A 13,508-nucleotide genomic window follows, 5' to 3' on the forward strand; every position below is an offset into this window, starting at 1 on the left:
TGTCCTCTAATCATCTTGTGATCTCCAGATTTGGGTAATAGAGTATGCCTTAAGATGTTGTTGATAGTGGGCAGACCAGACAACAAATAGTGCACAGATCCAAGCTTGTGTGTCTCCAAAGCTTTATCAGGGATCTGTTTGTACATATTTGCCATATAGTTGTGGTCTTTCTTCTTCTTGGCATACACATCCAAATCATCCTCATGCTCTTCTGGGGCTTTGATCAACTTGGCCCATTCTTCAACAGTTGATTGGTACCTTGTACCTTCAGACATCCACACTATCCTCCCATCTGGATAGAAATGAGCAGTAGAGTAAAATTGCATGATTAGCTCATCATTCCATTTTGTGAGCTTCTGTCCAACAAACTTGTCAACTCCACAAGCTTTGAAGCTGTCATGTACTCCTGGGAAGTGATCTTCATTCTCTTTAATGTATTCCCAATCGACCCATCTCATGTCGCAGACAATTGGCTTCTTGTCAAGCAGAATAGTCTCATAGAAGTCTTGTTGTTCTTTGGTGTGGAACCTGTAGTCCACTGCAGTTCTCCTTCTCACAGCATAAGGACCAGATTGTCTCTAAAGTCTCAATCCTGCATCTTTCCTGATGTGCATGTCCTCAGCCACTGGATGAGTATCATTGTGGTCTGGAATCTCGGGTTTCAGTTTTCTCAATACATGGGCTTCATCATCCTCTTCTTCAACCTCAGGCACTGGGGCCTTGTTCTTCTCTTTAGTAGGAATGTTTCTGGTGCTTCTCTTTGGCTTAGAGGGTTTCTGAGTTTGAGCTGTTTCTTTGGGAGCAGTCTTGGGCTTTGATGTTGCAGCCCCTGACTTGATGGCATCTCCCATAAGCTTCTGAGATTTGGGTGCTGGTGCAACATCCTCTTCCTCTTCCTTTTCTTCTGAATCTCTTACCGTAGTTGATTTTCCAAGAACTTTTGCAGATGTGGTTCTTCCCTCTTCTTCTTCTTGCCATCTCCAACTGCCTCACCATCATCTGATTCTATTGTGAATTTCATGGTTTCTCCTGTTGGAACTTTCCTTGGCTTTGACATTGGGACTCTCTTTGCTGGTGCCTTCTTATGCAACCCTGGCTTAGTTGCAGCAGCCGTGCCATACTATTTCTTCAGCACTTTCTTCCTTGAGGTGGCCTCATCCTCAACAGCCACATAGTCCTCATCCTCAGAGTCTGAGGTTCTCTTCTTCCTTGTTCTAGTGGCTGCCTTGGGCAAGTTACTTGGAGTGCTCCTGCTGCCTTCATCATAGCTGCTTGAGGGACTAGTGCCCTCACTCAATTTCACTTGCTCTTCGGATTTTTTGGCTATCACTTTGATAGGACATCTTAGCAATCACACTGACAACAAACCCTGTGAATAGATGTAGATGAGGTAGAGTAGATGAGCATCACAAAGTGCAGAGTTTTGCAAAACAGATGAGTCAAAAACTTAGTTTTAATTCTCCATAGAAAGCATTTCGGAGCTACCGATTTGTTAAACTCGGTGATACCGAAGCAACTTTTGGAACCTAAACTAGTGAACTCGGTCAGACCGAGTCACAGTTCGGTGGCACCGAGATTGCTAAGGTTTCACAGAGAGTCGAACTCGGTCGAACCGATTTGCAGTTTTCGGCCAGACCGAAAATGCATGTGCAATGGCCTAAGCCAAATCGGTGAGACCGATTTCTACAACTCGGTCGGTCCGAGATGAGTTCGGTGGAGACCTAACCCTAAATTTTAGAATCAAATCTAACCTAAAGGATGTTTTCTCTGGATAGATTGTTTTCCTACGTGGTAAAGATCATGGCAAAGCAATGTGCTAGGAATCGGAGTAAGGAAATAGCACAAAGTATCGAACCCATACCCTAGTTCGGCGGGAGTTCGCTACGGCGGCAACGGCGGAGCAGAATTCCATTGACGGCGATGGAAACCAGCGGCGGGAGGTCGCTGGCGGCGAGGAGACAATCCAGAGACCCGAGGAGGCAGAGCAGGATACGCGCAGGCTGAGGAGTTTGAAGAAATTTCCAAAATCTCACCCGTGGGTTTATATATCCCGACCCTGTCGGTGTGACCGAGTGGAACAACTCGGTGGCACCGAGATGCAGAATCGCAAGCGGTTACTGCAACTCGGTGTGATCGAAAGGTTCAAATCGGTTGCACCGAGATGGAAAACCTTGATCAACTTAGTGAACTCAGTGTGACCGGAGTGGATGACTCGGTCATACCGAAATGCACAAAGAGGTTTTGGAAGTTTAAGCCTATGACGAATCGGGGACTCCGAGTGCTCCTCACACAGAGTGGTTCGAATCTGACTTGATAAAACTTTGTGATGTAGCATGAATAGAGTTTGAGAAGAGAAAAGCATAGATAGCTAGAGGGTGTTCTTAGGCATTATTGTCCATCCATTTGGAAAAAGGGAAAAAGCCAAACAATCAAAGCAACAAATGGATGTCCTCGAATGAGTAAAATATGCAATCAACATGCTCACACAATAAAATGGCAAATGAAATATGTGACAAAGCATGCACAAACACTCTAGCATATATCAAGCAATTGGCGATGACTAGGTCATCTATATATGAGTATATTGACTTAGGAGTCAAATGAGAACATTTGATCATAGGTCATACTCATCATTTAAGCATAAGTGGGGTTACCACTTTCACATTAAGCATTGTTGTGTTCACACCATTAGAGTTGCTTTAGCTCAATTTATTTGAGTAAAGCTCCCCCTAGATGTGATATCCCCCTTAAGAGGGATGAACTAACCTTGGGTTTTGTCGATGATGACTTCATGTAGGTGTTGAAGATGTGGACGCTCAAAGTTGATGTAGATCATTCAGAGCAATCCATTAGAGTGAGTTGCACTTTCAATACCTACACGGGTTAGTCCCACAAGGAACAAACAAGGATATCCATAGACATAGAGTGATGTACACATAGATGATGTCCATGGAAGCATTAGGTTACCTTGTACCTTGTCTTACCAACAAGAGGGTTTGTGACTCCTTGAACTAGTGCAATATGTGGAAGTTGTTTGCACATGTCCTTGCCAAAGGATATGAGTGAAGTATGTTGGCGGAGTTACCCTCAAGAACTCTCTAGTTCCTTTTATTTGGGATCCACATCATCTTAATGGGAATCCTTGGAGTTGTAGTCGTACTTGATGAAGTAGAACTTGATGTAGTCTTGGGAACCCACTTGACCAAGGCCTTGGGAGCTTCTTCAAATGCATCAATCTCCTCTTGAAGCTTGTCCTTGCCTTTTTTCTTGTGGTCTTGTGGTGGAAGATCATCTTGAGCTTGTGTCCCCTTGAAAGAAGTAGGATCATACTTATCTTGTTGAGGAACAAACTTCGTCTTGGGGTATTGATCTTCTTCCCACTCAACTCCATTGGCATTGAACTTTCGTTCAAAACCAACACCTTGATTCTTCCAGTGCCTTCCTTGCTTGCATACAATTTCCTCAAATTGCTTACTTCCGGCAAGGCTCTTGTAAACACCTTTCTCTATAATTCCCTTCAATAAGCTATTTTCTTGCTCAAGTGTAACTTGGCTAAGAGAATCATTAGTGGAATCAAGAGAACTACTAGAAGCAACAACATTGGATTTAGCATGATTATTGTTACTACTAGATGAAGAATCTTTCTTACTCTTGTTGCTAGATTTTACTTGTGGCATGTAAGTAGACAAGAGTAAACGCTTGGCAATGTAAGAAGAACTTTTCTTGCGAAGATCATCATTGATTGCTTTTAAGAACCCATGCTCTTGCTCAAGGTTGAGCTTTTCAAAGCGTAGCTTCATGAGTCTTTAAAAGTTCTCGATGATCTTCTTCTTATCATCATCATTCGTTTTATCTTGATTATCATGATTAATAGCAAGTTCATCATAATTTTCATCATTAGAGTTGTCAGGAAGTAAATCATCATCACCTAGCAAATCATCTTCATCACTATTGAAATCAACATACTCGGGGTGTGATACCTTTGGGCCTTTAGCCATGAAGCATCTTCCAATTCCTTCATTTGGTGAGTCAAATATGTCGTAGGAGTTGGTTGACACAAGTGCTAGACCGGCAACACCTTCATCTTGAGTATATTCGGAGTCGGAGTGGTAACTTCTTTCGGAGTGATGGTCGGAGTCGGAGCCGGATACCCATTCACCAACGTGAGCTTGATGTATTTGTTTTGTGTAGCTCTTTGATGATTTGTCCTTCCTTTCCGAATCCTTGCTTCTCCGAGAGGTTCTTCGTTCATAATGATCATCTGTACTCCTTCTCTCTCTTGGTGGTGATTCTTCTCTTCTACTTCTTCTTTTGGGAGAATCTTCTCTTCTTTTGTAGGGAGCTGTACACTCATTGGAGTAGTGTCCGGGTCTTCCACAATTGTAGCAATTACGTTCTCGACTCGAAGATCTTTTGTCATTGTAGGACCTTGACTTGGAACTTCTTTCCTTGCTTCTACTATTGTAGAACTTGTTGAAAATTTTCACCATTAGGCTCAATTCCTCATTGAAGGTTTGTTTCTCACTTGAAGATGTGGGAGCATCACATGAGGCTTTGTATGCACCACTTGACTTGTTGTGAAGCTCTTACTTATCCTTAAGTGACATCTCATGAGCAACAATTCTTCCAATGACTTCCGTTTGCTTGAGATCTTTGTAATTGGGCATCATTTGGATCAATGTGCACACGGTATCATATTTTCCATCCAAGGCTCTTAGGATCTTCTTGATGATGAATCTATCAGTCATCTCTTCACTTCCTAAGCTGGCAATCTCATTTGTGATGAGAGCAAGCCTAGAGTACATTTCAGCAACACCTTCACCATCCTTCATTTTGAACTTGTCAAGTTGACTTTGAAGCACATCCAATTTGCATTCCTTGACGGAGTCGGTACCTTCATGCATATCAATCAAAGTATCCCAAATTTCCTTTGCATTCTCAAGACGGCTGATTTTGTTGAATTCTTCGGGGGCACAATCCTTTGAAGAGAATATCACAAGCTTGAGCATTGTATTGCAGCATCTTCAACTCTTCCGCGGTAGCTTCATGGTTCGGTTCTCTTCCATCAAAGAATTCACCTTACAAGCCAATACACACAATAGCCCAAACGGCAGGGTTATGTCCAAGAATATGCATTTTCATCTTATGCTTCCAACTAGCAAAATTAGTACCATCAAAGTAAGGACCTCTACGGTGGTAATTTCCCTCGCTAGACGACATACTCTCCTAGGTTGTGAAACCAAGGCTATGATCACCAAAAGCTATGGAAATCAAGGCAAATGGAGACCGTAGCTCTGATACCACTTGTAGGATCGGAAGTATGTCTAGAGGGGGGGGGTGATTAGATTACTTGACCAAATAAAAATCTAGCCTTTTCCGAATTTAAGTCTTGGCAGATTTTAGCAACGTAGCACAAGTCAAGCAATCAACCTACACATGCAAGTCTAAGAGTATAGCAGCAGAATGTAAAACATTGCACATGAAGGTAAAGGGAGGAGTTTGGAGGGAGCAAACGCAATGTAGACACAGAGATTTTTTGCGTGGTTCTGATAGGTGGTGCTATCGTACATCCACGTTGATGGAGACTTCAACCCACGAAGGGTAACGGTTGCGCGAGTCCACGGAGGGCTCCACGCACGAGGGGTCCATGAAGAAGCAACCTTGTCTATCCCACCATGGCCATCGCCCACGAAGGACTTGCCTCACTAGGGTAGATCTTCACGAAGTAGGCGATCTCCTTGCCTGTACAAACTCCTTGGTTCAACTCCACAATCTTGACGGAGGCTCCCAAGTGACACCTAACCAATCTAGGAGACACCACTCTCCAAAAGGTAATAGATGGTGTGTTGATGATGAACTCCTTGCTCTTGTGCTTCAAATGATAGTCTCCCCAACACTCAACTCTCTTTCACAGATTTGGATTTGGTGGAACGATGATTTGAGTGGAAAGCAACTTGGGGAAGGCTAGAGATCAAGATTCATAGGGTTGGAATGGAATATCTTGGTCTCAACACATGAGTAGGTGGTTCTCTCTCAAAAAATGTATGCTGGAAGTGTAGGCATGTTCTGATGGCTCTCCTCACGAATGAAGAGTGGGTGGAGGGGTATATATAGCCTCCACACAAAATCTAATCGTTACGCACAAATCACCAAACTCAGTGGGACCGAATAATGGAACTCGGTCAGACCGATTTAGTTCAAAATGTGAACGTTAGGATATTCGGTGGGACCGACATGTCAACTCGGTGGGACCGACATGTCAACTCGGTGGGACCGATTTCTTTAGGGTTAGGGCATAACGTAATCTCGGTGAGACCGACTACACAAACTCGGTGGGACCGATTTTTGTAATAAGCTAACCAGAGAGTTGGTCAGGCAAACTCGGTGGGACCAATTCGCTCATCTCGGTGAGACCGAAACGTTACGAAGGGGAAACAGAGAGTTTGCATTGCGAGCTCGGTGGGACCGATCGCTCATCTCGGTTGGACCGAAACATTACGAAGGGAAACAGAGAGTTTGCAATCCCATCTCGGCGAGACCGAGATCCCTATCGGTGAGACCGAAGTGACTAGGGTCTGTGGCAGTGTGTGACACCCAAAATTTTATTTGGCCTTTTCAAAAAATTTGATTTGACTTGAGGGAGGTGTTTTAAATTTTTCTTCAAAAGAACCCCCCCCCTTTCAAAATATTTTTTTATGGCAAGAGTTTTATTTGGATTCACCCAAGACTTGATTTTGGTCTTGGAGGTTCTTTCTTTTTATTTGGACTCAAACCAAAATGCTTTTCACTTGGGAAAAATGCCTTTTGAAAATTTCTTTGAAAATGCACTATGACTTTTGGAATGATCCTTTGCCACTTTCAACAAATCTCTCTTGCCATGACCTTAGTGCAAATCCACTCTCATAAACCTTTCCTCATCTTTGAAACATGATTTACTTCAAGTCCAGCAAGATGGACCTCTCCCTATATTTATTTCCACTTTTTTCTTATCAAAAACAATTTCTGCCTTCTATTCTAGCTCTTGGAGATTTACAAAGGAGCTACCCTTTCTGTTTTGATTTTTGCCCTCAAACCAATTTCCCTTCCTAGTCCTTTGAACCCTCAACCAAGATCCATGAAGATCCACTGGTCTTCAGTTCAAATTTTTCAAACTATACTTGCTGCAAGTTTGGACCAGATTTGCCAAATTTGATAAAATCCATTCAAATCTTTCTCCAAAAATTCTGAGAAAAATCAGGCAGCCTCTGGGTGCATTGAGAGGTCACCTCACCAAGTCCCATCTCCAGGAAAAATTTTCTTCACACCTTATCATTTCATCGAACACCTTCAGAGCACTGTCAATATCATGTCCAGTCAAATTCAGTTAACAGTGTCTGAACCACTGTCGTTTCTTCAGTGTCCGTTGCCGATCTCACCAGTACCCCGGCATCGCCGTGTTTCCTGTCCCCTCCCCCTTGTCCTCTGCACCGCACGAGCGCCTGGATGCTTGCGGGCGTCGGCGACGAGCAGGAGGAGGTGCGCCGCCCCGTGACTGAAGCCAGCGGCGGCTTTGCGGCCGCCAGGAAGAAGCACAGTGAAGACGCCGCTGGCCAGCGCTGCCCAAGCCACCAGAGGCCGCCGCGTGGTCTTCCACTCCCGCATGCGCGCTGCCACCCTCGTCGTGAACCGCTAGGCGCGGAGCGCGCTCTCTGCCGCCGCCGTGCCAGTACGGCGACCCCGACGAAGACCGGCGCCATTACGCCATGCCCGACCGAGTTTAGCAGTGAAACGGGACCAGTAACTCCCACTGGTGCTGCCTGGCCACCTAAACCCCCTGCCAATCCACTGCATCGCCGTAATTGCTCGCCAGAGATTCTCCGTTCAAGGCCACCCCCTCGAGCCGCCTATAAATAGAGGCCCCGAGCTCCAGCTAGTACCCACACCACCTCTGCACTCCACCAAGACCCTGCCTAGCCACTGGAAGAGCCCCGAGGGAGTCTCCTTCCTCAACTTCGGCCGCCGCGACCCGCCACGGGATCCAGCTCGATTCGCCCCCGTACGTGCACCTCTGCCTCCTATCTCTTGCCAGTAGCTCTCTAGTGCATCCCTCCTTCTGACCCGCGCTTCAATTCGAAGTTTGCAGCACACCACCGGAGTTCCCCACCATTGCCCGAGCCGCCGTCCGCCGGAGAAAGTGTCGCCGTCGACGTGGTGCTCCCCGACGCCCAAGTCCACCACCCACCGACGCGGAAGGATACGCTGATACTCTTGGTACACTCCGATCTCCCTGACTCGCCGTGGTTCGACGCCGGCGACCACCGCAGCCTTCGGGCGCCGGCGAGGTTTTTCAAACCTGACATGTGGACCCCCCATGTCAGCCTCTCTTCTTTCACCCCGAAGCGTTTTCTGTTGGCGCCTTCGGGCAGAGTACGTTTTCTCTGTGGGATGGCGCGTTTCTATTCGAACCATTTTCTGTTTTCTCAGTTTAGCCCCTCGAACTTTTCTGTTTCATTACAGATGAGTCCCTGGACAGAAACCCTTATAACTTTTTAATAAAAAGTGATTTTTGAGTGATTCTTTTTCTGACAGTCTTATAATTTTGTCTAGTTTTTTATGGGATTTATTTGAAATTTTTTTGGAACAACTTTTATGCACGCGTTGGTTTTCACGTTAGTATGCATTTTCGCTATACCGTAGGTTCCGGGAGAGGTGACGGAGCCGCGAACTTCGCCGAGCTAGACTCCGACTTCTCCGAACCAGGCAAGCATGTTTGAACCTTTGATATGATAGGTGTTTTGGATGCTTGCGTGAAAGGTTGTGCATGGCATATGAGTATCGGTGAGTATCTCGTTGCATGTGAGGCAACTACCCGTGTGTTCCAAAGTTACTGTGATCTCTGATGAGAGATGGCCTAGTCATGTGGTGACATGAAGGGCAGTAAGGTGGTACTGTTGTAGCATGCCAGCCTTACGTCATCCGATACTCTCCGACGTTAACGTGGACGGAGTCACGTTATCGTTCTTCCCCCTTCCGTGCTACCACTTGTCTTCTGCCAGAATGCGGTTTAGTAAGTTGGTAACCTCTTTCCGTGTACACACCAAACAGAGGGGCCGGGATGAGGGTTCCATGGCCCTGGATTAAAGCCAGTCATCCGGTCAGGGGGCATGGGTGTTTCCGGTTGGGACCGAGAGGGGGGCACCCCTTAGAGCGCGCATATAGAAATTCGATCCCATGCTACGCGAGGTTGTAGCCTCCCCGTCTCAAGGTTTTTCTTGAACGTTGCTGAGGGTGATTCCTGGCTTCGGAATGTTGAATGGGTGTGTACTGGTTAGATGTGTTTCTTCCAAAACACCGTAAACGGAACTAGTCCCCGTGAGTACTGAAATCCGTTGGCTGTGGTTAAAGTGCAAACTCTGCAGAGTCAAATCCTTCCGAGTCATCGTATCCATGGTCAAGTGACGTGTTCAGCGTGTCCATGTATATGTCAAAACCTCGTGGTATATTTCCTTCCGGTAAGCGAGCGTGAGTAGCAAACTTGGCTGAACATTATTCCTGTGGATGGACTAACCCTGTTGGTTATCTTATGCCTGATTATTCGGTTGATATGATTTAAAAATTCATGAGCTACTAAGTTATGATATAAGCCCTTTACGTGATGTCGCTCAGACGTCCGACTGTGGCATGTTGTCTTTTACTTTCAATATAAGCCCTTTATGTGATTTCGCTCAGACGTCCGACTGTGGCATATTTGTTATTTACCTTTGATATAATCCCTTTATGTGATGTCGCTCAGACGTCCGACTGTGGCACGCACTGTCTTTTATTTTCTATTATAAGCCCTTTATGTGGTGTCGCCCCGACACCCGACTGCGGCATTATTGTTCCTGCATTTTCCTCTCGAGGAGTCATTCAGACCCTCGTTTGGCACCCAGTATTTATTTTTGGGATTTCGGGAGGACTACTGCCCGATTTCTCTTTTATTTCCCATACATTATTGTCTCTATGTCTAAATGCACTTGTTAATCTATTCATATGCTTCTTGTTTACATTTATTATATCTTATGTCCAAACTGTCTTGCGAGTACTTTCATAGTACTCACCTGGCTTGTTGATTTGGCCAGATGTTGACGAAGGCGATCTCATGGATGAAGAGTTTGATAGTGAGTCCGACGCCTAGAGAAATCCCAGTCAGTCCCGTGCGATCCTGGATATTGGTCACTTGTATTATATACGCTTCCGCCACCCGCAATAAGCCTCCTCGAGCCTCACTCCGACGCTCGAAGAGCTGTAGTTTTCAGGAGTCATATCACCCACTTCGCGGTGATATTTCTACCACCGTTGTTATCGTGAGTTAGTAGTTATGCCACCCTATCCGCCGTTATGTTTTATCGGCATATATGTAATAAATTGTTGAGCAGTCTCCGCTCAACTTTGTATTATTTTCAATACTCCTGGTATTTTTCTTCTGTGACCAAGATATTGTCTACCAGTGAGAAGGAATACTTCCTTACTGGTCCGTAAAAGGGATTGGTCTCTCAATAAATATTTTTATGAAAAACCGGTCGTGACACAGTGGCTATGTCAAGTGAACTCGGTGGCGCCGGATAGAATGTTTCGGTGGGGCCGAGTTTGACTTTTGGTTTGGGACATATGTGGATATGAGAAAGTAGTTGAGGGTTTTTGGAGCATATCACTAAGCATTTTGAGCAAGCAAGCCATTAAGCAACACCTCATCCCCTTTTAATAGTATTGGCTTTTCCTATGGACTCAATGTGATCTTGGATCACTAAAAGTAAAATGTAGAGTCTTGAGCTTTAGAGCTTGAGCCAATCTTTTGTCCTTAGCATTTTGAGGGGTCCACATTCCTGATCCATGCCATGCCAATCATTGAACTTTCCTGAAATGTTTATCTTGAAGTAGCATTAGCTCAATGAGCTATATGTTGTTAAGAATTACCAAAACCACCCAGGGATAGTTGCACTTTCAGAATTATTTGAATATCCATGATGCTAATGATATGCAAAGCCATAAGCTTGGGGATGCTATGTTTGATGAAGATGATATTTTTTGTCCCCCAAGTTTTGATGAGAAAATTTATTATGATGAAAGCATGATGAAAGTGGGTTTGGAAGAGTGTCAACTTTAGACAATAATTGACCCACTATTTTGGAGGGAGTTGAATCTTATTGTAATAATTATGAAAGTGGATTTGTAGAGGTCATGACTTTACTTAGTAATGATTCGACTATTTTGGAAGAGGTTCCAATTGATTATGAGAACAAAGTTGCTATCTATGATGATTATTGTGATGACATGTATGCTATAAAGAGTAATGACAACAATGAAACTTGTCATCATGATTTTAATTTTCTATTGGCTTATGCCTCACATGATAGTTATTTTGTTAAGTTTGCTCCCACTACTATTCATGAGAAGAAATTTTCTTATGTGGAGAGTAGTAAATTTTCTATGCTTGTGGATCATGAAAATAATGCTTTATTGTTGGGGAACGTAGTTTTTCAAAATTTTCCTATGATCACGCAAGATCTATCTAGGAGAAGCATAGCAACGAGCGGGGAGAGTGTGTCCACGTACCCTCGTAGGCTGAAAGCGGAAGCGTTTATCAATGCGGTTGATGTAGTCGTATGTCTTCACGATCCGACCGATCCTAGCACCGAACGTACGGCACCTCCGTGTTCAACACACGTTCAGCTCGATGACGTCCCTCGTACTCTTCATCCAGTTGAGGCTGAAGGAGAGTTCCGTCAGCACGACGGCGTGGCGACGGTGATGATGAAGTTACCGGCACAGGGCTTCTCCTAAGCACTACGACGATATGACCGAGGTGTGTTTCTGTGGAGGGGGGCACCGCACACGGCTAAAAGATAAACTTGTGTGTTCTAGGGTGCCCCCCTCCCCACGTATATAAAGGAGGGAGGGAGGAGGAGGCCGGCCAAGGGTGGCATGCCCAAGGGGGGGGAGTCCCCTTTCCTATTCCTACAAGGAGAAGGGGGAAAAAGGAGGAGGAGAGAAAGGAAAGGGGGGCCGCCCCCAACTCCTAGTCCAATTCGGTTTGGGCTTGGGGGGGGGGGGGGCGCCTCCACCTGGCTGGTGCCTCCTCTCTTCCACTAGGGCCCATGAAGGCCCATTAACCCCCCGGGGGGTTCCAGTAACCCCCCGGTACTCCGGAAAATACTCGATACACTTCGGAACCATTCCGGTGTCCGAATATAACCTTCCAATATATCAATCTTTATGTCTCGACCATTTCGAGACTCCTCGTCATGTCCGTGATCTCATCTGGGACTCCGAACAACCTTCGGTACATCAAATCACATAAACTCATAATACGAATCGTCATCGAACGTTAAGCGTGCGGACCCTACGGGTTCGAGAACTATGTAGACATGACCAAGGCACATCTCCGGTCAATAACCAATAGCGGAGCCTGGATGCCCATATTGGCTCCTACATATTCTACGAAGATCTTTATCGGTCAAACCGCATAACAACATATGTTGTTCCCTTTGTCATCGGTATGTTACTTGCGCGAGATTCGATCGTCGGTATCACCATACCTAGTTCAATCTCATTACCGGCAAGTCTCTTTACTCGTTCCGTAATGTATCATCCCGCAACTAACTCATTAGTCACATTGCTTGCAAGGCTTATAGTGATGTGCATTACCGAGAGGGCCCAGAGATACCTCTCCGACAATCGGAGTGACAAATCCTAATCTCGATCTATGCCAACTCAACAAACACCATCGGAGACACCTGTAGAGCATCTTTATAATCACCCAGTTATGTTGTGACGTTTGATAGCACACTAAGTGTTCCTCCGGTATTCGGGAGTTGCATAATCTCATAGTCATAGGAACATGTATAAGTCATGAAGAAAGCAATAGCAATAAACTAAACGATCATAGTGCTAAGCTAACAGATGGGTAATGATGTGATCCCGTTCATAAATGACAACACATGTCTATGGCTAGAAAACTTAACCATCTTTGATTAACGAGCTAGTCTAGTAGAGGCATAGTAGGGACACTCTGTTTGTCTATGTATTCACACATGTACTAAGTTTCCGGTTAATACAATTTTAGCATGAATAATAAACATTTATCAGGATATAAGGAAATATAAATAACAACTTTATTATTGCCTCTAGGGCATATTTCCTTCATTTATGTGATAGTTATATTGTTGAATTCATTCATGATGCTACTTAAAATTATTATGAGAGAGGAACATATGCTTCTACATTTTGCAATAATATCAAGTTTCATTTCTATGTATTGAAAATCTTGAAGTTTTGCTTGGTTTGCCTTCCTATGCAAGTTGATTCTTGTTCCCATAAGTTGTTTGCTCACAAAGTCCCTATGCATAGGAAGTGGGTTAGGCTTAAATGTGCTAGCCATATGCTTCATGATGCTCTCTTTGTGTTTCAATTCTTATCTTTTATGTGAGCATCATTGAAATCTTCATGCCTAGCTAAAAAGGCATTAAAGAAAAGCGCTTGTTGGGAGA

The sequence above is a fragment of the Aegilops tauschii genome, chromosome 2 (assembly GCF_002575655.3).
Source record: "Aegilops tauschii subsp. strangulata cultivar AL8/78 chromosome 2, Aet v6.0, whole genome shotgun sequence".
In the NCBI taxonomy this organism is placed as follows: domain Eukaryota; kingdom Viridiplantae; phylum Streptophyta; class Magnoliopsida; order Poales; family Poaceae; genus Aegilops; species Aegilops tauschii.